Source organism: Canis lupus, chromosome 14, assembly GCF_011100685.1.
Source record: "Canis lupus familiaris isolate Mischka breed German Shepherd chromosome 14, alternate assembly UU_Cfam_GSD_1.0, whole genome shotgun sequence".
In the NCBI taxonomy this organism is placed as follows: domain Eukaryota; kingdom Metazoa; phylum Chordata; class Mammalia; order Carnivora; family Canidae; genus Canis; species Canis lupus.
Genome location: NC_049235.1, coordinates 22,923,312 through 22,949,361, shown reverse-complemented (window position 1 = coordinate 22,949,361; position 26,050 = coordinate 22,923,312). Strand labels below are relative to the sequence as shown.

Genomic DNA, 26,050 nt, shown 5'->3' with positions numbered 1-26,050 from the left:
GAAGCCCACATCCAGTCTTGAACACGGTATTTTGAAGATCAGACTGCCACTGAAAAATGAACCACTAAATTGAAATACAACCCAACAGAGTAATAGAGAATTGACTCTGTCATTTTATAATAATTTTGAGACATCGAGCCTGGGAAGATCATTAGTTGTGAGCTGTGCTCAGGCAGCATTGGTGCATATTATCTTCAGCACACTTTTTTCTTCTTTCAGGCCTAAGACCCTCATTCAAGTCTGGCAGTACAAAACAGAACACTCAAGGAAGAGGGAGCTGGATGAACAGCCACCTTAACAAACACAATTTTGTGTGGTTTAGTTAAAATTTTATTAGGTAATATTTGGTACCATGAAAGAATATAGGCAATGTACTTGTAAGTCACCGAACATAATGATAAGATAAACATCAGTGAACATATCATACTGACAGTCAACCAAATACAATCAATTCTGTTGAAGGTTCCTGTGTGGACTTCTGCAAACCCAGCCCCCTGTTTCCTGCTGGGGATAACCCATCTTGAATTTTGTGCTTACCATTTTACTTTGCTATTGGGTTTTTACATGTAATTTTACATGTAAAATCACATAGATTTCTATGTAGTTCTAGAAAATACATAGTCTTGCTTATTTTAGAGCTTTATAAAAATTGGGTCATATTCTAGTTTTCTGCAACTTGCTATTTTCATCCAATATTATAATTAATCCATATGTTTTATCATATCTAAATATATTCCTAAATAACTTATTATTTAGGGTTTTTTGAACTTTAGAAAATTTGTTTCATAATATGTAATTCTTTGCAACTTGATGTGTCATTACATAATTCATATAATGTCCATTTACATTCAAAGTTGTATCATATTTGTGTGAATATATCACAATATATTTAACCATTGCCTTGTCTGTGATTAAATTGTTTCTATTTAATTTTTCCTCCCTGGTCCATCAGTGTTGCTATGAATGCTCTTATGCAGTTTCGGGTGTATGCTCTTAGGCAGTTTCGGGTGTATGTGTACCAGCGTTTTTCCAGGATATATACCCTAAGGTGGAATTGTTGGGTTGCAGGACATATAAACATTCAAAACTAGTGTATTATACCAATTTTTTTCCCAGAGTGTTTGAACCAATTCATTACAAACTTGCACCAGTTGTGTATAACAGTGTCCATTGTTTGATATTCTTGTCAACTTTTAGTATTGTCAGATTTCTTCATTTTGCTAACAGTGGGTGTAAAATGCTATCTTATTTTAAATTGACTTTCTCTGGTGACATCTTACTATATTTGTTTACTATCTCTGCTGAGGCTTATGTGAAATGTCTGTTGATATTTGGAGATTTTTCTATTGGATTGTCAGTCTTTTTCTTATTGAATTTCTGGAGTTCCTTATAGATTCTGAAATTGAATTCTTTATTATTTGTGGCCTCATATCTTTGTGGCTTTTTACTTTACCTTTTTTTCCCTTAAATGAGCAGAAGTCCTCAATTTTAATGCAATCAAATTTACCCATCTTTTCTCTTGGGGATAGCACTTTTTTTTTTCTTGTTTATGCTGCCCAGCCTCTTGAGCCACTTTTTTTGGGGTAGGAACTCCCCCAGGACAGAAGAAATTGCTCTGGGTACTGAGTGTATGTCTCTGGATTTCCATCTGCATGCATGGTAATTCCTTATGATCCTATTGGCACTATGGTAATTTCTCGGTGACTGTTTTTTTCTTCATATTTTTTAGTTATCCTCAGCATGAAAGTGGGTCTGATCTATATGGATGGCCATTAATATATTGATTTGCTGTGTGAGGGAGGGCTTCAGGTATTTTCTTATTTCCTGGAAGCTCAGCAATGCATTAAAAGGCATGTATTGGTCACCATATGGATGTTGGAAAGTAGAAGGACCATTGGGAATATCCAGACTGCTATTTAGTCAGAACAGAAGTATTTATATTCCTTTTCCAAGTTTTTCGCAACTTTACCCAGATAGAAAATTGATATGCAAACATGTTGTAATGTTGACCTGGGTCTTCATCCCTTTGTCTGAAATGTCTTTCTCTCCTTCCATGACTGACTGAATCCTAATACTTCAAGGACAACTTGTGGACCTCCTTTGCATTCCTTGCTCATCTTTATCAGTTGGGCTATGCTCAACACTGAGTGCCCAACGCACTTGGCTTACACCTCCATTCTACCTTGACCACCATCTGAACAAGCCTTGCACTGAGACCATCTGCATTAATTTGCTTTTTGTTGCTTTAACAAATTGCCACGAATTTGGCAGCATACACATCACAAATGTATTATCTTTAGTTCTGTAGGTCAGAAGTCCTATGCAGGTCTCACTGAGCTAAAATCATGGTGTCATGGGAGTTGTACTTCTTCTGGAGGATCTGGGGAAGAATCTGTCTCCTTACCTTTTCCAATTTCTTTTTCTTTCTTTTTTTTTTTTTTTTTTTACCTTTTCCAATTTCTAGTGGCTCTCCACAATCCTTGGCTAGTAGCCCCTTCCTCTGTTTTCAAAACCAGTAACCGCAGGTTGAATTCTTCTCATGCTGCCATCTCTCTGGTTCTCTGAGTATAGCTGGGAAAGATTCTCTTCTTCTTTTTTTTTTTTAAGATTTATTTATTTATTTATTTATTTATTTATTTATTTATTTATTTATTTTAGACAGAGGGAGAGAGAGAGAGGCAGAGATACAGGCAGAGGGAGAAGCAGGCTCCATGCCAGGAGCCTGGCATGGGACTCAATCCTGGGACTCCAGGATTGCGCCCTGGGGCAAAGGCAGGTGCCAAATCACTAAGCCACCCAGGGATCCCCAGATTCTCTTCTTTTAAGGATGTGATTAGACTGGGTCTACCTGAATGACCCAAGATACTTTCATCTTCTCAAGGCCCTCAACCTTAACCATATCTACAAAATCCCTTTTGCTATGTAAGGGAAAAGGAATGGTTGGGGTCATTATTCCATGGACCGTAGCACCTATATCTTCTGCCTGCTTTCTGAGATTAGGAGCAATGCAGGCCTTGTTTATCTCTGTGTCCCTAGTTTCTGGCACATAAGAAGAACTCCATACATTTGAAAAAAATTAGAATTGACTTCATAAAAATAATTGCAGAAATAATAACTACTTGGGAGAAAAAAAGATCAAAGAAATATCACACTAGTTTAAAAAGATAATTTAGAGGGGCACTTGAATAGCTCAATTGGTTAAGTATCCTGACTCTCGATTTCAGCTCAGGTCGTGATCTCAGCATCACTTAAGATAGTCTCTCCCTCTCTCTCTGGCCCCCAACCCCTGTATGCATGCTCTCTCTCTCTAAAAAAAAAAAAAAAAAAAAAAAGCATTGGGACATGCCAGTTGACACCTCTTTCCCAAGTCCCAAGCTCAAGGACATACTCAGAATTAGAGGACAGAATGATAAAAGAGCCATGGAAATAGGGCAAATTACTCAAAGCACCAGAATGAAAGAGGACATATCGACTATTTTAAAATAACACAACCATTCTGAAAGGCTCCAGGATCCAGATGTCAGAGTAGAAGTTGTTAGGATAGAAGCCACAGAAGGCATCCAAGTCAAGTTGCATCAGTGGGAGTCAGCGTTATCTAAGGAATGGGCTGTCTCAGAAGGAGATTATTGTCCTACCAGAAATATTTACCCCAAGACTGCCCACGCACTTGGGTTATTTGTCTAATGGATATAAGCAATTGAGGAGACAGAGGACTAGAAGACTCTAACGATCCGTGGCAATTCTAAAAGTGTGATTAAACCAGGGTTTCAAATCTCCTAAATTTGAGTCTGGTGTGACTTGAATCTACATGAAGACTTTTTCAAAGATATTAATTTATATAAAATGATAAAACATAATGAATGATTTTAGAAATCAAATCAGTCCAATATTTTTTAAAAACCCAAATGTATAAATATATGTGTGAAATATGATTTAGGACTATCCTTGTTTTGATAATCATACAGGCACACAATATTCTAAAACATGTCTTATTCTCTTATTCTAGTGATATTTTACTAAAAGGTATAAGGAGGGAGGAAAATCTTGGACACCAACAGCATTAATCTATCTTTTCATTGCCATTCCCCAAAAGACATTGAACTATAGATTTGCAGAGAGAAAAGGCCTAAAGAGTAGACTGTCTCCTAAAGTTAGCATAATTTAGATGTCCCCTCACTATTCTAGCCAAGATTGCTAACAGCCTCATCCTCAGCCTGCTTAGCATGTTTCTCTGACCCTTAATAAAGCTGAGCATCTCGAGATCCTTGGGTAGCTCAGTCAGTTAAGTGCCCAACTCTTGGTTTCAGCTTGGGTCATGATCTCATGGTCGTGAATGAGATCCAGTCCTTCATCAACTCCTGGCTCAGCACCAAGTCTGTTTGTCCCTCTCCCTCCCCTTCTGCTCCTCCCTTTCCCTCCCTCTCCCTCTGGCCCTCCATTCTTATCTCTCAAAGAAATCTTTAAATGAAGCTGGGCATCTCTTCATGTATATTGGCCATCTTCTTTGAATTAGCAATCTTTATCATTTTTCCATTTTTTCCTTTTTATTCTTTTTGATCTATTAGAGATACGAAAATTCTGTTCTAGGTTACATGTGAATATTTTTCTCTATTGTATTGTTTACTTTTTGATGTGTTTAGGAAAAACACTGAGACTAAAATTGCTAGTCTTCCAAAACCTGAGTAGGGTATTTCTTGCAGTTAGCAAAACTAAGATTTCAACTAAATAAAAATGATAGAAATCATCTAAGATATTTTAACATTTTGGTAGGTATTTTTTTCACTGTTAAAATTCTTGAACAGCATTAGTTCTTAATAAAATGCTAAAAATTTCTTGATGTCTTAATTTAAAATGAAGACTTCTTTAGATACACATACATAGTCTATCCATTTTTCATATGGGAACGGAGAAACAGAATGTCCTATATTATCTCATCCCTGTTGGCTTGCTCCCTAGCTTAAAATGAAAATGTAAATCACCTTTTCCTCCAGAATTCTCAGATCATTAAATACAGCCTGTTTGATCCTTTATCTAGCTAGATAACACTCTCTTTGATCCTTTGTCTAGCTAGACAGCATTCTCTCTGAATTTTCCCTTTGTTTTGCTAATCATAGGAGGGGGTCCCGAATCTCCTTGAAGTGGGTGAAAGTGATAGTTTTTACTCACTGACATATCATTTTTCTTTAGTTATCTTTTTATTTTTATTTATTTATTTTTTTTGGGGGGAAAGGGGCAGGGAGAGAGAGAACTCTAAGCCACCCAGGCATCCCTAACACATCCCCATTCTAGATATTATATTGCTATGGAATATGACAAACCTGACTTCTCTGACTACCACATGTCAAGAGAAGACATGGGAAAATTTCCTTCTACCTTGGAAGCAAAAAGAAACCAGAATTACATAGTAGGAATTCTAAACAGTAAATAGGACTGTAGTTTGCAAAGACAGAAAAATTAAAGGCTTCTTTCCCTATTTCTCTCTGAAATTGACCAGACAGAGGCTTTTATTTTCACCATCCTTCAAATTTGCCCTTAAACTCCATACTCATAGTTTCTCGACATCAGTTTTAAGAACTGATGGCATTTTCCAGTTATTTGCTCCTTAGCATATTAGTTGGTGCTACTTTAAATTTATCATTTGCCTGTTTTCCCTCTCCTGCATTTTAATGAAGAATGCTATGGCTTTGCCAGTACTGCAACTTGGTTGGGATTTTTCTCAAATTAATTCTACTCTGAACAAATCACTGCTCCAACTTGTTTTCAGTTGTTTAAAACACATCTCCTACATCAGTTGTTTAAACACATCAACAAAAACCCAACAACCCCTTCCTTCATGTGATTGTCTCATCTCTAGGCTTCCAAGAAATAAATATTGGAATTTGTATAGGCTTTTCCTATGGTAGATTACATACTTTGCTATTAGAAAAATAGTGACAAATACAGTAAAATGGACTAAAATTGTGCCTATTCAAATGTTAGAATGTTACTCAAACTTGTTCCTGTATTGAAAGTTAGAGGCCAAGTCTATTAATTTGCTTCCACATTCACCATAAACCAGTAGTCCCTCTATTCCATGTCTCTGTGAATGTTGCAATCACTGTCAGTGACCTTGTCTAGCCTCTGAGAAACATTCCAGACTCTTTCCTCTCCCTTACTCCCTACACCTAATTGTCAGTGCCCCTGGTCAATCTTACCTCTTGCTCTAACATGAGTCTGTCATGGCTTCCACAATGGCCTCCACCCTATCCCTCACCTCTGATCTTTATCTGCCCAGTGCTGTGGAGCCCCAGGAAGTCTGACCCACTCGTTCTCCAGGAGGAGGAGAACGAGTACATGAGGGACTCTCCATCTCCCTATTAGGGACCGAGTACATTAGGGAGTACATTAGGGACTCTCCATCTCTCTATTAGGGACTCTCCATCTCTTCAAGACACAGAGCAATATTTTCAATGTAGTATTCGAGGGCCTTCAGGATCCTTCTGGTGTTTACATTTCTAGTTTATTTCCAAGTCCTTATACATGCTCTTCAATTCAGCTATACTCAAACATTCACTACTTTTTGAGAGCACTATTTATTTCCCTTTGGAGTTTCCCCTTCTTCACTGCCTCCCTCTCTCTTCTTCACTTAGCATTACAGAATTCATTTCATATCAGTAGATAAAGAGCTACTTTAGTTTTAAGAGCTTCACAGCTGCTCATTTTATTTAATTGATCCATCTTTGCTGGGCCTTTATATGTTCCCAATCCTTCGTTATTATGCTCACTGAATATCCTTTTATACATTATTAGCCTTTGTATGAGTATATCTATAGGATATATTCATAAAGCAAAATTGTAAGGAAAATTGTAAGGACAAAGAGAATGTACTTTTGATAAGTATGTCAAAGTGCCCTCCTTAAAGACTGTGCCAATTTACATTCCTCCAACATACAAGTGTGCCTGCTTTTTCACCTCCTCACTGTCACTGAGTGCTATCAATTATTTTATTTTTTGCTCATCTGATAGTTAAAATTGGAATCTCACTTTTGTTTTCATCTGTATTTCTCTTTCATTTTGGGACAAGAGTTGCTCCCAACTGCAGCTCCCCATGTCCATAAGAATATGTACAGAGAACAATAGCAAAGGAAATCAAAGCTCTACATCATTTCCTATACTTGAGTCAAGTACCAGAGCTGAGCTCTCTGCCAACATGGATGGACAATGTAGAATCATTTGGTCCTAGGTTAGTCTATCCTAAACTATTTCTAACCAAATGCAAAGTCTGGCATATTTTTTAGTGCTTTGAGGAAGTAAACAGAGAAAGACATTCATTCATTCAACAGTTGCTTACTAGGCACCAGGAATCATCTCTGCATTTATGAAGCTTATTTTCCAGTGGAGGAGAGAGAAAAGAGTCACATAAATGTCAAATTGAAATTAATGTGTGAAATACTGCGATGTGTTCAGTACTATGAGAGAGGTCCATTGTGCTAGAACACTTAGTAATTACAGCAAGAGAGAGTAAGTCTTCAGTGCTATGGAAGATTATAATTCTTCAAAATTATTCTTTCTCTATCTCTGCTATGCTCCCTGTGGGTAGGGTGTACTTTCCCATACATTTAACTTTGGGCTTAGCTATTGACTTGCATTTGTCTGTAGAATATATATAGATGTGAAGTATATGTCAGGACTGAGCAAAAGCTTTAAATGTATTGCATGCTTTGGCCTTGTGTCTCTTGCTCTGGACCTTCACCAAGAAGATATCATTTCTTCACCTTGGGTTCTTGGATGCAGAGAGATGAAATAAATCCCGACAAGCCCAGTTGGACCAAGCAAAGCTAGCTGAGCCCAGCACAGCTGGAACCAACTGCAGCCCTCATGTCAAGTAAGCAAGAAATAAATGTTTGTTGTCACCAGCTACTTAGATTTTGGATTGTTTTTTACAACTTCAAAAGTGGACAAATACAAACTCCTATTCCCAGGCTTGCCCTGCCTGTGTATGGGAGACTGTAAGCTCCTGGCCTGGCTGACACAAGTGAAAAGAGTAAATCTGTAGGAGATGGCTGGGTCTCTTCCCTTGTAGGAAAAGGCTCTGACATGTCTACTGCTGGAGCTTCTTAGAAGAAGAAAGAGAGAGAGAGAGAGAGAGAGAGAGAGAGAGAATTTTGCTTCTAACCAAGATGAAGTAAGGGCCCAGATTTATCCTTTTTCCTGAAACAACCAAACCCAGACAAAATATAGGAAACAGTAGTGTGCAAAACATTGTAAATCAGTCAAGGAAGAAGAGTGGTCCCAACAGGCAGGAAAGAAAATGAAGTGAGCCTTGCAATTGTCCCAGCCTATTGATCTGAGAGCATTTCCAAGTCACAGTGCAGAGAGAGTGAACAAAGGCAGAAATTGGAGGACTCCCTGGGTGAGCAAATGAGCTGAGTCAAGGAAGACCTAGATAACTAAAATTCTAAGGATGGGGACAGAAGGCTGGAAAAGAGACAAGTTCACAGAGTGAGAACTTGGAAAATACATGGACAGTTCTCCTTGAGTATTCAGCTAAGTACTGATGACTGAATGCATATGAGGAAACTACCCAAAACTAGAAACTGAACCCTCTGACAGATCAGAGGTAGCAGCGCTGGGTGCTAAGTGGGCCCGGAACAGTACCTGTTACACACCAGCCAGACTGGAAAACCTCAAGATTCACAGAATATTGGGTAGAGTACTTACTCTGAGCCGTAAAATAAGTGCCATTATACCTAAAAGAACTCAGATCATATAAAGTATGTTCTCTTGGGGCTCCTGGGCAGCTCAGTTGGGTAAGCATCTGCCTTTGGTTCAGGTCATGATCCTGGGGCCTAGGATCGAGTCCCAAATCAGGCTCCCTGCTCAGCAGGGTGTCTGCTTCCCCCTCTGACCCTCCCCCCACTTGTGCAAGCTCTCTCTGGCTCAGTCACTCTCTGTCGGATAAATAAGTAAATCTTAAAAAAAAAAAAAAATATATATATATATATATATATATGTTCTTTTACAACAATGAGTTTAAATTATAAACCAGTAATAAAAATATATTTTGAAAAATCTCAAAATATTTCCAAACCATATAGAATACATGTAGATCCATAAGTCAAGAAAAAAATGAAAGGGAAAATCAGAAAGTTTTTTGAATTTAATGAAAAAATTTACAACGCATCATAATTTGTAGAATGTTTAAGGGGAAATTTATAGCGCTAAATAAAAGAAAGAGTAAATTAAACCTAAAATAAGTAGAAAAAAGGAAATAATAAAGACCAGAATGAAAACTAACAAAATAGAAAGCAGAAAACAAATGGGTATATACATATAAACTTCTAGAATTCTATAATTTAAATAGATGCAGTTTATTGTATGTCAATTATACCTCAATGAAGCTGTTAAGTATTTTTAAAGGGTCTTGTAGGGAGAGAGAGAGAATAAAGGAGCTGACCCTTCTACAGCCTGAGAGAGAAAGAGAGAGAATGCTCTAGAGACTACAAATTCCTATGTACTTGGCATTTTAATATATTTTTTGGCATTTTAATATTTTAATACACATTGCTCCTGTCTAGAGGTAAATGTGGATACTTTGGTGACCTGTGATCAATCAAGTTAACATCCTTTATTCTAGTTTTCGTTTTTGTATTTTTTCTTAGTGAGAGAGAGATAGAGAGAGAACCAGTACAAGTCGGAGGGGCAGAGGGAGAGGGAAAGAAAGAATCCCAAGCAGCCTCCACACTCAGCAGTAGTGACACAAAACTCCATCTCACGACCCTGAGATCATGACCTGAGCTGAAATCAAGAGTTGGGAAGCTTAACTGACTGAGCCCCCCAGACACGCCCCATATTCTCAAGGGAAGAAAGCTGGGGGTTTGAGAGGTGGGTAGAGATCTTAACCTCTATTTACACTATTTGATCTATAAATGACCTGGCATAGTTCCAGTGATAACTCCAAGTTCTTCTGAACCCCAGCTTTACTCCCCTTGTCCCCCATCTCTATTAATGGCCTCACTATGTCACCAATCTTGCACATTTATTTTCAGTTCTTCCCTTCCTGTTGCATTCTATAAATCATTGAGTCCTGTCAATTGGACCACAGAAATTTCTATCAAATCTACCCCCTTCTCTACATGCTAACTTCTATTATCTTTGTTTTCTTTATTTTTTTAGTTGCCATGTCAATTAATAATTTACAGAATCATCAGAAATATTCTAAGATACAAAGTACATTACTTTCAAAGCACTACTCCCCATTACCTACATGATGAAGTCCAATGTTATAATTATAAGGCTGATAATTTCCTTCACAATCCAGCTTTAATGCTCTTCCATCATTCATTCTTCACCTTATGCTCCAGCCATTCTGCTTAATAATCTTAAGTGTACTAGGCAGGGTTTGATGTTGGTATTTTTGCCTTTGTGCCTTCATACCTGCTGTTTCCTCTATCTCTCCTCTGCACGGTAGACTCCTACAGAATCTCTAAGACAGGTTTTTTTTGTTTTTTGTTTTTTTGCTTTTTTATTGGTGTTCAATTTGCCAACATATAGAATAACATCCAGTGCTCATCCCATCAAGTGCCCCCCTCAGTGCCCATCACCCAGTCACCCCCACCCCCCACCCACCTCCCTTTCTACCACTCCTTGTTCGTTTCCCAGAGTTAGAAGTCTCTTATGTTCTGTCTCCCTTTCTCGTATTTCCCACTCATTTTTTTCTCCTTTCCCCTTTATTCCCTTTCACTATTTTTTATATTCCCCAAATGAATGAGACCATATAATGTTTGTCCTTCTCCGACTGACTTATTTCACTCAGCATAATACCCTCCAGTTCCATCCACGTCGAAGCAAATGGTATTTGTCGTTTCTATGAGACTTAGTTTAAACATTATATCTCTGATTAAGCCTTTCTCAGCTTCTCAAAAAAAAAAAAAAAAAAAAGTCCCGGGGATCCCTGGGTGGCGCAGCGGTTTGGCTCTGCCTTTGGCCCAGGGCGCGATCCTGGAGACCTGGGATCGAATCCCACGTCGGGCTCCCGGTGCATGGAGCCTGCTTCTCCCTCTGCCTATGTCTCTGCCTCTCTCCCTCTCTCTCTGTGACTATAATAAATAAAAAAAAATTTAAAAAGTCCCCTTTTGTTTGAGCCTCTAAATAATATTGCCTTAGTGAGATCTACTAATGGCACAAGTAAAATGATAACTAACCATAACCTTGGGGCAATGAACTTGGTGCTTTGGGCTAGGAGACATCACAGAAATTCTAGTGTAAAAAGGAAATAACAGAAAGAAAGAAGGAATATGTAGGTCAGAGTTTGCAGTACTACCTTTCTTGGAGCCACCTAGAGACTAAGACTGTTTTTAGAAAGATAATAATAAAAAATGAAGAACAATCATTTTTATTAGAATAGACATTAGAAGATGAAAGATCTATGTTCTGGGCATTTAGAAACTTGTACTTATTAACCCCACCTACCTGAAAAAGAAATTATTTACTTATTGATGGAGTGACATGTGTCATTCCAATGAAGACTATAAACAGACATTTTATTTATTTATTTATTTATTTATTTATTCATTCATTCATTCATTCATTCAATCAAGACACAAAGAGAGAGGCAGAGGGAGAAGCAGGCTGCCTGTAGGGAGCCTGATGCGGGACTCGATCCCAAGACTTCGGGATCATGCCCTGAGCTGAAGGCAGCTCAACCACTGAGCCACCCAGGCATTCCGAAAACAGGCATTTTAAATGAGACTCATGCACCAGGGACAAGAAGGAGAACGGTCATTTCCTTTCACTGGGCAGTGTAGCCAAAATCTAATTGACAGCCTATGTGCATTCTTGTTTGCAGGTGTGACTACTACAATTTATTTTAATAAATATTCATCACTGTGGGAAAGCAACATGGTGCAAGTCAGAAGACAAGAATCCTAATTCATCTCTGCTAAAAAAAATTTCCGAGTGATTTATCTGGTTTGTTTGATAAAGGAAAATAATTTTAAATATTTTAAGATAATGAAGCTTTGAAACAACTCTATAGATATTATTTATATTTCCAGTATCAAAAGGCTCTGGCAAATGATTTTTAAATGGAGTTTTGGCAGGAATAGGTGGAAAGTTTTTCTATGATATACTTGTTATCTACACTTTCCTAGAACTGCTAGTTCCAAATTAAGGATTATCCATCTTGAACCTCTTTTCCAGTACAAATCTTACCCTTCCTCTGGTCATTCTGTTTTACACAAAACTTAAGTGAGTTTTCAAAATAAATGAATTTTCCATTATTTTATTTTTAGAAAAGCCTCCCAAATTATTTGCTACAGGATATTGAATGATATAATTTGATTTCCTGAGGCATAAAATAGAAAATAGTTATGAACATGTTAAAAGTCTTGAGTAGGTTTTTGGTACTTTCTGTATGCTTTCTTAAGTTTCCACTGCTACAGTGGGAAATCTTCAGATTTTCTTTCCAATTCAAATGACGTTGTACAGCCTTTGACAGGGAGGGCTTTTTTATCCTCTGGATTTTCATCATTTTATAAAGAACCCATGCCTTTCTGGGAGAGTTCCTTAGTAAATGTATGTTCTTTTAAAAAAAAATCAAAAAACATTTGAACCAATTTATAATTAGAGAATTTTATTCCTGGTAACAGTCAAGGCTACTTAGTTAGACAAATCTGATTACTAGAAACAATGAAATTGTTGAAAAGAGTAGAAGAAATTTCTTAAAAGCATCAAACTGCTAATGAGATATTGAGGGATACAAGGCCTAAAATCTAAGTGGAAATTAGAGATGTTAGTAGAACACTGGAGTCTATACATACAACATTTATTCTGGAATGTCTTAAATCTTAGCTTCAGTAGATTCTGAGAATGAAAGGGACAATATTTAAAGCTCTGGACCACATGAGATAGAGAATATTATAGGAAGTTGAATAATGACTGTATGGATGTGAAGGAGATTTAAGGGTGGTAAAAATATTCTACATTTGAAGATAAAGTGGCAATCTCAGATTAGGCAAAAAGAAAAAAAAATTAACTTATAGAGCCAAAAAACTAATGGGTCCCAAGTGGGATGAATATAAAGAAAAACACACTTGGGGCAGCCCGGGTGGCTCAGTGGTTTAGCACTGCCTTCGGACCAGGGCCTGATCCTGGAGACCTGGGATCGAGTCCCACGTCAGGTTCCCTGCATGGAAACTGCTTCTCCCTCTGCCTGTGTCTCTGCCTCTCTCTCTCTCTCTCTCTCTCTCTCTCTGTGTCTCTCTTATGAATAAATAACTAAAATGTTAAAAAGCAAACAAACAAAAAGCAGAAAACCCCACTTGGCCATAACAGAGTCAAACTGATGAAAGCCAAAAATGGAAGGAAAATCTTGAAAGCAACAAGAGAAAAATGTTACATTACCTACAAAACAATAATATGATTAATAACTAACTTCTCAGCAAAAATAATGGAGGCCCGAAGACTTTGTGACATTTTCAAAATGCTGAAAGAAAGTATCTGTCCATATAGATATGATAGAAACAATCTACAAGGTTAAAAATATGCCTAATTTCAACAAGCCAAGAAAAAATTCAACTTAATATTAATACATGCTGCTTCTTAACCTAAACCATAGTTAAATTTGGTGAGCAAAGTATCATGGTGATTCTCATGTGGTTATTAAATAAGTCTTTTAAAATTTTTAATAGAAATAAATTTATAAAAGAAGTAATAGTTCTATGAAAAAAAAATGAGTTCAAGAGGTCTTCAGGAAGGATTATAAAGTGGGAAGAGTAGCACCCTAGGACACACTTCTTAAGTAACCACGATGTTAGAGGGTTGGAAATCCAAGAGAAGCCTCTGAGGAAACCTGGAAGGAGAAACCTGGGTGTCACAAGTGAGACATCTAAGCACAAAAGCCAAAGCAGGAGAGTCACTGGTGATAAATGCTGAGCCAAAGTTTGGTAAGATTTATATCAAGTGTCCACTACATTTAACAACAGGCAGTCATGGACATCTTGGCAAAAATACCCTGAGAAGAGTAATTGTTAGGGTTGGAGACTAAGGTGCTTAAAGGATAGAATGAGAGGGAAGTAAGATAGGAAATATAGTTAGTTGGGAATCCAAAGGAAAAAGGCTAGAGGGCAGTTGAAAGGGGATATGGGCTATATCAGTTAGCTATTGCTTTGTAACAAACAGCCCTAAACTCGGTATCTTAAAATAAGGATTTATTATCACTCCTGGGTCTATGGGTGAGTTGGATGGTTCTTCGGAACTGGGCCTAGCTAGGCCCATTCATGCAACTAAGGGCTCATCTAAGGGCTGACTGATCTAGAATGGTCTTACTCACAGTTTAGAAAGTTGGTTTTCTGTTGGCTGGGGTGGGGGCAGTGCCTGGACCATGTTTCATCATTCAGCATGCTAGCTCACATGGTGATAGCAGGGTTCTAAGACAGAGCACAAGCCCACAAGATCTCTTAGGCCTAGTCATGAATTGGTACTCTATCTGACACACCTGACTATCCAAAGTGAGTCACAAAGTCAGCCAAACTTCAAGATATAGGGAAAGAGATCTGCCTCTTGATAGGAGGGGCTGCAAAGTTCCACTGCAAAGCCCACTGGTAGGGGTAAAGAATTGAGGCCATTTTTGGTTATCAGTCTATCAAACGGAATGAAGGCTGGTTCTTATATTTGTTTTGTTTTTAATGGAACAGGGTTGATTATATTTAAATGATGTTGGGAGAGAGCTATACAGAGGGAGAGGTTGAATATATGAAAAAGAAGAGAACACTGAAAGAAGTTTCTGAGGTACATGGAGAGCATACAATCTACAGTATGAGTGGAAGGATTAGCCAGAGATACCAGTTCCATTGCAGCACATAGGAAAGTGTAAAAGATGGGGTGCAGGCAGAACAATGTACTGATTTGGTGTTAGAAAGTTGAATGAATTATTGTCTGGTGGCTCCTTTCAAATGAGAAGAAGGATGCAAAATAACTTGTCAAGAGTGAGAGGAGAGGTAGAAAGCTTGCATATTTATAGATATAAAAGGGAAATTAGGGTAATTGTAGGTCTGGTTGAGACTGAAACCATAGCTTTGAAGCTTTACCAATAAGCATGGTGTTGTGATTCTCTCCAACCACATTAAGGTGCCTGGGTGCAGACATGCGTGGGACAGACTATTAAATTCACCTAGGGTTGAGATTTTGCTAGGCCAATGAACTAAGAAGGACAATGGAGCAAAGATGTAGAAAGAGAGTGGTGAATGGCTCATGAAATACAAATTAAACTGAGGAGAAGCAAATATGGAAAGTGGTTATATTAGTTTGCTAGAGCTGCCACAAGAATACTATAACCTGGATGTTTTAAATAAGGAAATTAATTTTCTCACAGCATTGGAGGCTAAAGTCCAGGATCAAGGTGTCAGAAGATTTGGTTTCCTCTAGGGCTTCCCTCTTTGGCTTGCAAATGGCCACCTTCCTACTGTGTTGTCACATGGTCTTCTCTCTGTGCATACATATGTCTGTGTCCCAATATCTTCTTCTGATAAGGATGCCAGTCATTTGCGATTAGGGCCCACCCATATGACCTCATTTTACCTCAATTTACCTCTTTGAAAGCCCTATCTCCAAATACAGCTGCATGTTGAGGTATTGGGGGTTAGACTTGAACATATGAATTTGGAGGAACAAAATTCACCTGAAAACAGTGGTGATAGTTGGGAACTGAAGAGATTCAACGACTGGTGGCTTTGTTGAAGTCAAAGAAATAATGTCATGCAAATGGATGAGAAAGAATTGGAAGAACAGAGTTTTGTGTTTAAAGAGTAGCATGCTTGAATTTAGAACTTCAGGTTATGGCAAAGTTTAAAACAAGGCAATAACAGTGGGTAGCTGAACAGGGGAAAGTGATCATGAACTCAAGAAGCCAAGATTCTGAAGGGATTTTCCACATGAAAATGGAAGTTCCTTAGGTCAACTTGGGGTGGAGGGTACTGATAACAGGGATACAGGTTATACAGAACTGTGAGAGAATGAGTCCCAAAGCCCTTTGGTAAATGTGGGGACAGAGTCCCTCCTTCCAGCAGGCCTTGAGAGAGATCAGACACGAAGTAGATGGGCGGACTGTAGTCCCTCTGGAGCTTCAGATTGGCTTGAGTCAGAGGACTAAGAGGAGAGAACCTGAACTCAGGATTCCTAAATGGGAGGCCCTCTGGGGCTTGGAGGTGCTCCAGGAATGAGAGGTTGTGATGCCCTTAACTGACTGGAGGAGTGAGAGCATGCTTTGCTTCTTGAGCTAAATTTAGATTGTAGCATTACTCTTACACCTTTTCCATGGGCACACAGCAATAGAAAGCAGTGAGAAAATACTGAAACATTGGGAAAATAAATGCTCTCTTGATGTTGTTGAATCATATATTTTGAAGCCTAGTCTATAGATTTACCTTATCACTATGGTTACCATGTTTTCCAAACCAAAACTTGAGACCCTTAGGCTGGTAATAGACAGAAGTTCAAAACAGGAGAGTCCTAAACCTTTGTTCAGATTCTTAATAAAAATAATAGCATATATGAAGTGAAGGCGTATTATGAACCAAATTCTTCGCTAAACCTGTATTAATATGTTTAATTACCATAACAATCTACTTTTTCAAATTGACTTTTAGGTGCTCTGTATTTTGATGTGAGTCAGTCATATGTGTTGCACAAATATTTTTCTTCTATACTGTACATTACCTATTCTCTCTCAATAGTGCCTTCCGTGTTCTTAATCTTATATTGTAGTCCTATTTATTACCTTTTTTCCCTGTTTGGGACACTTTTGCTGCTGTTTAAGAAATCCTTGCTTAAGGAAATAAAGATGTCCTCCCATTATTATTCTAAAAGTTTTAATCCACTTGAAATTGACTTTGAGATATAGTGTGAAGTAGAGACCACGTTTCCCCCCCCCCCATATTTCTATCCAGTTAACTGAGTCCCATTTAATGAAGTGATGATCCTGCAGTGCCCCCTTGATCATCTGGTGAGCAAAGATGAATGATATGTTTCTGGATCATTTATCCTGTTCCATTGCTTTATTTGTTGTGAGGTTACCATTGTTAACCTAATTTTACAGATGAGAAAATATATGCACAGGAAGGTGGAGAACCTTAGGGCGTAGATCACATTACTCAGTAAATACACTCTATGAATCATATTATACATGTATTGTATGTCCCTGAATTGATTCTTCAAAGAATACTCCCCCACACAGGTAACTGGTCTTAGGAATTAATGGAAGGTTCAAGTCAGAGACATGGGTTTGCAAAGCCATTCCAATATACATTACAATGAGCTCTCTGAAATGTGTCTACAACTGTAAAATGAGAAAGTGATACCTATTGAGCAGGTTTGGACAAAACTCAAATCAGACCACGTATATATAACCTAGCATGTAGTGCTGAATGAGGTTATTTGTTTCCTAGTCTCTTGACAATAATGCTGAAATCCGAAGAAATTTATAGATAAGTTTTCTGGCATAATATGTTCTGAGCAATTTTGGTGTATTTAGTTGGTTAGTGTTTGGTTTGCTTTGGAGGTTGTCTCTAATTTGGGCCTCACTAGGGAAGTTAAATGTGTGAGTGTCAATACTTCATGGCAAAGAAAGAAGGAGGGACACAGCTGAGAAAAAACAACCAGTAGTTTGGCCAAACACTATCATGGCCAGTCATGTCTATTTTCATTCTATTTTGCAAGTATTAGTTATCTTGAGATTATGGATGAAAAATACGCAGAAAGGTAGCAACTTGCCTGAGGCATTATCGTTAGATCAACCTAGGGTTAGGATGTGTGGTTTGTTCTTTGGCTCAGATATTCATGTAGCCTAAATAGCTATGAGAACCATAATCCTTGGAGCAGTTTCTTTCTTTCTTTCTTTTCATATTTTATTTATTTGAGAGAGAGAGATTGAGATGATGAGCAGAGGGGAAAGGCAGAGGGAGAAGCAGACTCCTTGCTAGGCAGGGATCCCAGGACCCTGGGATCATGACCTGAGCCGAAAGCAGGTGCTTAACTGACTGAGCCACCCAAGTGTCCCCTGGAGCAGTTTTAAAGGTGATTTATACTTCCCACAAAAACAGGTCCTCCTATGAAATATTTCTTTTTCCCTTTCCTGCCTCTCACCTTCTTACTTTTTCTCATTCTACTTTCTCCCATCTCAATATTTCCTGCTTCATCTTTATCTTCTTCCTATGGCTTAGACCTATCTGATATGATAACCCTGTGGCATTTCCCTGCAGCCTTATGAAATGCTGCCTCTTACACCAGCATTGAGAGTATTTAGGATAAATTGATCGCAATCCAGTGAGAGGTACTTACACAGCAACCTTTAATCCTGCTGGCTGCGTCTGCCAAAGAATCTCGATGCATGAGATTGTTTACAATGCTTCAGATACTTGCAGGACAAAAAATTTTATTTTTTATTTTATTTTATTTATTTTATTTTAAATTTTTTTATTTATTTATGATAGTCACAGAGAGAGAGAGAGAGAGGCAGAGACACAGGCAGAGGGAGAAGCAGGCCCCATGCACCGGGAGCCCGACATGGGATTCGATCCCCGGTCTCCAGGATCGCACCCTGGGCCAAAGGCAGGCGCCAAACCGCTGCGCCACCCAGGGATCCCAAAAATATTTTAAATTTACCTTAAAAATGCATACGGTGGTACCTAGCCTGCCCCACTAGAGGAGGTGGGGGTGCCAGTTCATGATCCTGTCTGGTGCCCAGACTTGCCCCTGCTGTGAACGGATGCATCGGGCTGCCACAGTCTGGCGCTAGCAGACATCTGCATTATCCCACAAGGCTCCTTGCTCTGACTCAAGGCTCCTGAAACATCTCCCTAATTATGATTCCCAGGAGATAGGCCCACAGGGAGAAATGGAACTGATCGTGCATGTATTTGCCTAGTATAGAATACAAGGGACCAACATTTCTTAGTTTCAGTAATTTTTTAAAGACTTGAGCTAATGCAATTCCTCTGAAGAGCAAGAACAAAACATAGAAAAAGAAGCACAAAAGATTGGACCTGGAGTCACATTTCAAACTGGTGGTTAATGTGCACAAGTCATCTAAATAGAATAATACACATTTAATTCCAGAATGTGTAAAGACTGTGTGAAGACCATTTTAAAAAGCCAGAACATAAGTCTTATACTAACCATTTTCCCCCTACTTGCAGAATCTGAGGCTGTTCTGTGGCTTTATTAAATGGCATGTGCCTCAGGCTCTGCTTTTAATAATTCCATTTTCCCTGGAATTCTCACCATTCTAGGATCTACTAGTACACTGGAATTTTAAGCACATGATAAGGAGGACTAAGAAGCCTCTTTAGGTTTCTGTTTGCTTCCCCCCAAACCTCAGAAAGCAATTGTAGACATGTCTGGCACAATAAAAAACCCAGACCCCTCCACACTTTGAGTAGAATGCAGGATTTCTTAACCTTTGTGTCATGGTCACAGACAATGAATGGGGCTCATGCCTTGGAGCAAAGAAAAATATGAAAAGAAAAATAGAAGGGATGATAGCTTTCTTCACTCCCTTGAAGGGCTAGAAAACCAAAGGTGCTATCCTAGAACTAGACATCTCTGAAAGGTTCTCATTTCTGTCCACGAGGCTATCTCTGTCCCTTCCCTATCACTGATGTCAATGAGGCCAAGGGAGGCCTGCCAAAACCACTGCCAGGTGCTCATAATCCCAGGATATATATTTGCTAGCATGCTAGTCTCTAGAATCAACTTCCTGTTGGCAGTGGCTTCTCAGCAGTGCCTGGACAATAAAGGTTCACTTAGAGTCTGGGCCCTTAATACCCTGCTGGATCTTGGCTGCATGATCAAATCCCAGTGCTGTGGGAAAGGAAATTTTGCCTCTGTCTCAATGACATAGTCCTACACACCTTCCCTCCAGCACCAGACACATCTTTCTAGCCTACACATGTAGCTATATAGCCTATTTCAAAATTTGGAGTTTAATTACTGTCACAAAAGGACAAATACTATTTTATTCCATTTATATGACGGAGTGGTCAAAATCATAAAGACAGAAGGGTGCTGGAGGAAGGGAGACTAGGGAGTTGCTTATTGGTACAGTTTCAGAATTTCCAAGATGAAAAGAGTCACAGGCACGGATGTGAAATACGACTGAACTGTATAGTTTGAAAAGGCTAAGATGGCAAATTTTACGTTACATGTACTTTAACACAGTGAAAAAGAAAATCTGGAGCTTAATTAACATAAAGTTAAGAATGGAAAATAAAGTCGCAAACAGAAGAGAAACTGCCACCAAGTTAATGTCATTTCATTAAATGATAAGTTTTACCAGGAGAATAAATTTATTTAGCTTAGTGTGTATGCTAGGGAGATAAGAGTAAATGAGTTTACAGATTGTTTGGGGTCACATGCCCTCAGACTCAGCTCCAGGGAAAATCCAATTCCTAACCATTATACAGGGAGGATACATGTGCCTCATAGAGAAAAGAAACAGGACTTACATAAGCAAGCACCGTCAACATGTGAATTTACTTATTAATTCTTCCTTCTTCTGTTGTCCTTGTGCAACTCAGAACAGCAAGCAGACAGCCTGGCAATAGTTTACACACTCTTCCCTTCTTAGACTATAACCTCATGAGAGTTGGAAACCATGCTCTTTCTTCTGTGTTTCAGGGAACCTGATGTGAGACTTGATCCCAGGACCCCGGGATCACTACCTGAGCTGAAGGCAGACTCTCAACCACTGAGCCACTCAGGTGCCCTGAACAATTTTAAATAATGAAGAAATTAGGAACTTTTAGAAGATAACTGCAAGAGGCCCAAATCCTTTTTTTTTTTTTTTTTTTTTTTTTTGCTTTGATAATGTGTGATGGTTAATTTTGTGTGTCAGTTTAGTGTGGCTTTGGTGCTCAGATGTTTGGTCAAACATCAATCTAGATGTTATTAGGAATATTAGTCACATCTAAAAAAAAAACACACTTTCAATTAATTAAGTCAGAAGATTTTGAGGAAAACTTTATTTTCCATAATGTGGGAGAGCCTCATCTAATCAGTTGAAGAGGAAAGACTGGGGTTCCTTGAGGAAGATGGAATCTGCCTCCAGACTTGAGCTGCTACTCCCCCCTGGGCCTCCTGGTCAGCTAGCCCTGCAGATTTTGGATTTACCAGGCCCTTACAATCAGTGAGCCAATTCCTGACAATGACTCTTATGTATATACGTCCTGTTGGTTCTGTTTCTCTGAAGGACCCTAACATTATATGAACCTTTTATAAACATCATTGGGAAGTGACAATGAATGCGTTGGTGCTAGTCTTGAAATGTTGAGATTCTAACAAGTTCTAAGGGGAAATGTGGGAAGCACCTGGATATTTAATCTCCTTAATGGAATACACATGAAAATCCTCCTAATATGATCATGCTGGATCTCATTTTCAGCCACTGACCTTCTCTTAGGGAGAAGGTCAAATGTGCACCACACTTAGTTAACTGACTGATTAGCTAGAAAGGCAAAAGTGGCATTTAATCAGAGGGGCATGTCCAAACAAGTAGCAATGTCCTTTTTCCCCGACAGCCTAGATTCAGTCAATAATTAAATTTTTATTGAATGCAGACTATATTTAGAGTACTGAATTCAATGTTGCTGGACTGAAAAAGAAGTAAAAGATGTTGCACTCCCATTGAGCCCACATTCTAAAGGAGTAAGTTTACACCCACATGTAGACAGCAAATCAATTACAAGATTTCATAAAACTATCATTGTCAGGGAATGTCAGGTACGACCCTAAAGAACTCTTTGTGTAATGTAAACTTTTTCATCCAGCACAATTATGTTCTAGTTTGAAAAAATCAGAGATTTTTGTTAAGTGTGTATATTACCTATGGTTAAGGAAATCTGAAAAGGTTTCTCTATCAGTCAAATACCTTTATTTATAACTCCAAGACTGACTTAATTGAGTGATTTGAGAAATACAAGTTCTAAATGAACCAGGCCTAGACTTTTCTTCTTAAGACTTACATCTTAACTTCTATAAAGTTCATGTTTCTTATCATAAATCTTAGTAGAAGTTTATCATGTATGGGATTACTGAGTCCACAGCCTTCATTTTACAAATGCCAGAACTCAGTTCCTGGACGGTGAAATGATTTGCTCACAGTCACTTAGCCAGTTTTACAGTAAATTTACTACTACTCAAAGCCAGTTCTTCTAACTCCAAGAAATGTGTTCTATTGCTGGAACTGCCCCAGGTTGTCACTCAGGGAGCCTAGAAATGGGGTAAGTGACCTGGGAGTAGTTCTACACACACAACCCATCCCCAATCCATTGTGTGGTTTCATAAGGCTTCAGAGTCTGATAGTGAATAAATGGTGATTTCTAGCTTTTCTGGCTCTGGGTCATTCTTAGGTTACAGGTATTCAGAAGGGTGGATCAGCTACAAGTCAGACCTGTCGGTTAGTTGATTCTGGGTAGCCCAGTTATCATAACAGAAACTCAACTTCTTTTCTGCACAGAGCATATAGGAAATGCATTAGAAATATGAGTCAGACAGCACTTAGCTACTTCCAAAACTGCCTGTGGGTTGTTAATAGAGTATCGGTTTCAGAGTTGAAACTGAAGAGCTATTTGAGGACTTCTCAACCAGAGTATCTTCAAATTCTAAATCCACACTTAATCAAACTTTTACTGTTTTCCCCACAACCTCAATTGAGATCCACAGTGGCCCTTCTCCGTCCTCTGTACTCCGGGAGCAGATTGTAACTTAAGAGACATTTGGGGCAAGTGTCATTAGGCTTTATACCTATTTCCATGAATATTGTGTAACAATTACCACTGGCTATTATCTGTAAAACACCAATTCCTCTTTACATCAGTACTAAATCTCACCGGTTAAGTTTTACAACACAATTTCTTCTAATTCAGCAGGAATTCCAGACCTCTTAGGAATTAACCTAGAGGTCCGCACTGCACTGCTAGGGAGGGAAATTGGTCCATCTCAGAAGGGATTTCATCTCAGAAGGACTAGGCGTCCACATAGTTGGTGAGGGCCAGCAAGGCGAGAGGGTCATAAGCATTTCACATTTCCCCCCATTCTGTACCCCAAAACCTGCTTCATGTGGACTAAGGTTGGATGTTCCCTGAGAAAGCATGTCCTATAAGAAACAAGGGGTCACCATGAAGAGACCTGGCTTAGTTCCCTGTTTGTCACACTCATTACCAGTGTTTATCTCTGAGTGCGGCTAATCTTCAAGTGAGTCCAGCACTAATTGATCAAGTCATTGCTCTGGGCACCCCCTGGCACCTGGGTCTGAGCCTTCCATCAGGGCAGCCCCTTGTATAGAGGTCCACGCTGCCCTCTGTCCTCACATGATAGAATCCAGATGTCCCTGCCCTCAGCCCAGTGTCCTTTCCACACTGCCTCAGCTCACTGTGCTGACATTCAATGTTCCTGCAGTGACCCCAAATAAGAAGGGAATGCAACAGCTCCTAGCACATGAAAGTATTTGTTCAACAACATCACACACAGACAATTCATGGACATGCATGACATACTCACATTCTTATGGCAAATTTGGATATTTTAAAATTTTACTTATTTCACATGCCTTCCTAGTCCTATTTCCCTCATGTCCTCTCCAATGATAAGAGCATGAATTTACATATTTCTCAACTCTTCTGAAAAAAACAAAAGAACAAACCCCCAAAACAATACCCTTGGAATCTCTGCTTCCTCTTGTATCCCATAAGAGAGAACCAACCTCTCTGAGTCATAATTTTCCTTCTGTCCCAACCTACAAGGAAGTGACCTATCCCATGGTGGCTTGGTTCCCAGCCTCTGAAAGAGCAAGAGAGTCACGCTTACTTTTGCTGAATGTTTCTTCTTCATTACAGTCTTAATTACTCTTTCAGGTCATGAGGAAGGAGCTGGCTGGTGTAATTTAGATGATGGTATCCACAGGGGGTGCAGGTATGCAGGAAGCCCAGCGTGTTCTTCAATCCTAGCACTGCTGAGATTTAGAAGTCCAGAAAGCCAGAGGGAGAACAGCAACCTCGTCCTTGACATGGCAGTTGTGCAGGTGATTCAGAGGTGGTACTATGTACTCATCTGTTTCAGTAGCTGTCTGAGTAATGCTTTGTGTTGAAGTTGAAAGTAATAAAACAATTAGTGGCATTTTAAAAATGATTGTAAAGAAATAAGGTTGCTTTCGCAAGCCATGGGTCCTGACACATTCTTTTTACATGTGAGAGATGAAGGTCACAGCTTAGATCTGATTTGCATATCTGCCTTGGGAATTCTAGAATATCAGGGTCTGCTGTGAGTGCAATTTGTAAGAGGACATACTCCAGGCTCCTGTGAAAAAAAGGCAAAAGCAACTTCTAATCTAATGGTCTGATTCCTGGGGGTGGCGTGTTCAGTGGGGCAGAGGATACATCCAGGCAGCCACCAGGCCTTTCTCATGGAGCACTGGGGGTCAGGTAAGCAGCTGGGGCTGCCTGCAGTTTCCATAATGGCAGAGATGTGTAAGGACAAACCAGGTCAGAGGTCATGAGGAAAAGTCAAGGATCAAAAGCTGGAAACACCATCCACAAATGTTCCTTATCAAGGATAACAGGTCCACAGAGTCTAGGGTTAGAATTATACTAGATCAGATTGAGAGCAGGGTAGGAATAGGTGAGATCGTGATGGCCGCCCAGGTAACTCCAGAGTGTTGGTGGTTAGCAGGAAGTTAGCAGGAAGCAGGCTTGGTTGGAATAATTCAAAGAACCAGATGCAGGACAGCCCAACAGCAGAACACTGAAAGGTATGTTCTATATGGCAGCTGGTAATGACCTTCAAAAGCTTTTGACCTGATTTTTGGACGTTCTCGCCAAGTGAAATTTCTCTAATCCTGAGGCAAAATTCCCAGCATTCCTTGTCCATAAATAGTTTCTGCAGCATCTAGATAGCAAGTAGCAGCAACATGAGGAGGGAAAATATGAGTGTACAGATGACTGCAGATGTTGCTAGGTGATTAGTAAACAGTGACAAAAATGTGGTCATGTACCCCCAGCTCAAAAGACACAATAGCTACTCAGGAAAACTGAACGCCACTGACAAGAACTGGGTACTGAGTTCAGGGTAGGGAAGAAAAAAGTGCATGCTTGCCTGAGCGCTAACACTTTCAGCTCCTGTAGCTCCATGAAAGGCTGAGGAGAACCTCCTCGGTCCGCAGACACCTGCTCCCCTCCAGCTCCAATGCACAATATATTTGACCCCTGAACAATGTGGGGGTTAGGGGCACTGACCCCCTGCACAGTCAAAAGTCTATAGATGACTTTTGGTTCCCCAAAAACATAACTACTAGTAGCTGTACTATTGAACAGAAGCCTCATCAATAGCATAAATAGTCAATCAACACATATTTTACATTACATGTATTATATGCTATATTTCTTACAATAAAGTAAGCTAGAGAAAAGAAAGCATTATTAAGAAAATCATAAGGAAGAGAAGATACATTTATAGTACTGTATCGTGTTTACGGAAAAATTCCGCATAGAAGTGGACCTGCGCAATTCAAACTTGCGACGTTCAGGGTCCACTCTCCCCTGGCTGCCCCTGTGGTCTTTGCTCATATACATTACATGGAGCCACTGTCCTACCATGAATCACTCAGCGGGTTCTCACAACCCGCACAAAAGGACCCCGCAGTCTCGGGCTCCTGCTTATCTGAGTCTCTCTCACCTCTTCCCGGTCACTTCTCATTGCACTGCAGCCACACTGGCACCCTTTCTGTCCCTCCACAAACAGGACTCTTCCCCATCTCAAAGCCTCTGTTCCTGCTGTCCCCCCAAGGGAAGGTCCTCCCTCCAGCTCCTGCATAGCTGGTTCAGTTTCCATCTCCCAGGCCATGGTCTCCCCTGGCCTATGTTCACCCCTGCCCCCCGACTCCTTATTACATTTGCCAACCTCCTCACAATGTTTGTTTACTTTCTATTTTCTTTTCTGGGGGCACAGGCCCTGCAAGTCTTGTCTTGTGCATCATAGATGCTTAGATAAATTTGTACAACTGTGTGGATGAATGGAAAATTTC

General features: G+C 39.4%; 1 protein-coding gene and 1 long non-coding RNA gene across 4 annotated transcripts in view; one reads left to right on the top strand and one right to left on the bottom strand.

Annotated features, from left to right (window-relative positions):
* COL28A1 (collagen type XXVIII alpha 1 chain) overlaps positions 1-930 on the top strand; it is a 162,129-nt gene extending 161,199 nt beyond the window's left edge. For both annotated transcript variants that reach the window (XM_038556895.1, XM_038556896.1), the window contains one exon: positions 220-930. The gene's annotated coding sequence lies outside the window, so the exon portion shown is untranslated. The remainder of the gene's footprint in view (positions 1-219) is intronic.
* LOC119866411 overlaps positions 1-25,396 on the bottom strand; it is a 171,297-nt gene extending 145,901 nt beyond the window's left edge. For both annotated transcript variants that reach the window (XR_005369437.1, XR_005369439.1), the window contains exon 1: positions 23,839-25,396. This is a non-coding gene — a long non-coding RNA (uncharacterized LOC119866411). The remainder of the gene's footprint in view (positions 1-23,838) is intronic.
* Between the last annotated feature and the right edge of the window lie 654 nt (positions 25,397-26,050).